The following is a 2325-nucleotide window of genomic DNA, read 5'->3' on the forward strand; positions in this document are numbered from 1 at the left end:
ACTGTAGAAGAATATAACAATGAACTTGGAAGAGCCTTGCTGGATGCTGTCCCCAGGCTATTAGACATGTAGCAAGCAACTTGTCAGAAGATGACACAGAAAGGAGGGCAGCCAAGGCAGCCTGCAAGGCAAATACAGAAGCTGAGGGCACAGTTAGTGAAGGATTCGGATGCTGGCAGAGAGCTGCACCTTTGCAATGGGCTGATGCCCGCAGTCAGAGGTGTGAATGCAGCTGCTAAGCACATGACAGCCTTGCTGGAGAACAGGTTTCAGACTTGTCCATCTTTGTGACGCACCGTCCTGATGGTGGGGAGAACTCATAGGTCTGTCCTGTGGGCTAGGACTCTTGCAAATGGAGATGTCTAAACGCAGGTCTCTCCACACACAGGAAACATGGCTATTTTCTATTAAATGCCATGTCTCTCAGGCAGCATCCACCTGCGATCCTGCTCTGAGGGATCTGCACCGCCATGAAAGCCTGTGTTTCTCTTTGAGGGATGTTCTCCCTTCCTGCTGCTGCATTAGCAATTTCAGGTGCCCGCTCGGCTGCCGAGGCGAGCGGCTCTGGTGCCACCGCGATCCACAGCGGAGCGCTCCAGCGCGCTGTACAAGGGGGTCTCCTGTAACTCTGCTGGCTCGATCAGGGAGCAATGACCTCTACCTGGCAGAAGGCTATGTCCGCGACTGATGCAGCTTTGCAGACAGAGCTCCGGAGGGCACATGCTGCTACCCACGTGTCAGGCTGCAGACTGTCCCCTACTCCTACACTGGTGATGGCAGCAGTGAGCACACTTGTGGGAGGTGCGCCCAGGGATAGGAACTCCTCAGCTTAGTGGCAGAGCTCCGGGAGGAGGTGAGTAGGTTGACGGGTATCTGGGAGTCTGAGAAGGAGGTTGACTCCTGGAACTGCACCCTATCTTTCCTGGGACAGGCCTGTTGGGCAGACAGGACACATGATATGGAGGATTCTCTAGCCACTCTCCACACCACAGAACGTGGTGACCTAAGGGCTAGGGGGGAATGGTAGCAAGTTTTCCTGCCCGGTGCAGCAGGCACATCTCCTCTATGACTACCCCACCTTCCCAGGTGCCCTTGTACAATAGGTATGAGGCTCTGGAAGTGGAACCAAACAATGATGAGGATGATGGTCCATCAAGGTTGGAGGTGTCGCTGAGGTTAAGTCAGCCTATGCACCACATGGAAACTACTTCCATTAAGAAAAAAAGGGCAGTTATTGTCATAGGAGACTCTCTTCTGAGGGAAACAGAAGGCCCAATATGCTTGTCAGAGAACACTGCTCCCCTGCAGTATATGATTTCTCCTCAGATGTTTGTGGGTTGTTAATAACTGTTGACTTTCCACTTTTGATGTCACAAACCAGGTTGTTTATTTCATAACGTTCATTTAAACACTATTTCTTGAAGGGAGTAAGAAAAAGCCTTTTAAGAAGGAAAGAAGGGAGAAGAGGAACTGACTGGAAGAGAATTTGGATGAGGAAGAAGGTGAAGAAAGGACGGGAGCTGAGTATGTGATCCAGGAGAGTCTAAGTATAAAATGACCACAGCAATTAGCACAGACAAGAAGGAGCTGCAGTGCCTAATGCACAGGGAGAGTGAGAGCCAGTCCTAGAAAAAAAAGACTAAAAGTATTTGGTGTGTTCGACCTCACAAACTGCAGGGTATAACAGATTGCTTCCTAAAAAGAAGCTGGGGTGGGAAACAGCAGAGGAAGGTGCTTAAGCCGGAGGACTATGCTCCCAAATGTGGACATATTACAAAGCAGTCAGGGTTCATTTGCACTGAAAATTGAATTCACTTTTCTAGTAGCAGAAGTAGGATGCTGTGAAGCCACTTCTGGTGGGCAGAGTGGGCATAGGAGATGTGGCTGATGTGAAGGCGAAGGCTGACAAGTTTATGAAATGAATTATTTGATGTGGAGTCTGTGATGGCCAAGGACTTAACACAGTGAGTAGGAGATGGATATCCAAAATGGAGCATCCTCATCTGAGCTCATGTTTCCAGAAGGGGCGCTAACCTGGTACAGCGCAGCAAGGGATCACTTTGGGTGTCTGAACATAGATGCACCACAGTAGGCACTGGGTTTCCCCTGGGTTCTCTGAGTATGTCTTATGTCCTGTTGGACATCTGATCTGGCACTGGCTCCCTTATGACAGCAGGCTCCAGCTGTGCTCCATGACCCAAATGTGCTCCTGTCCAGATGCTGAAGCTCCCAAAGTCCAGGCATTGCATCCATGCCCTGAGAGCTGTGCGATAATACTGCCCCATGTTTGCAGCCAGCCCCTGCTGCTCATGTGCTGTTTGGTGG

This window comes from Pygoscelis adeliae, unplaced genomic scaffold (assembly GCF_000699105.1).
Source record: "Pygoscelis adeliae isolate BGI_AS28 unplaced genomic scaffold, ASM69910v1 Scaffold654, whole genome shotgun sequence".
NCBI classification, from domain to species: domain Eukaryota; kingdom Metazoa; phylum Chordata; class Aves; order Sphenisciformes; family Spheniscidae; genus Pygoscelis; species Pygoscelis adeliae.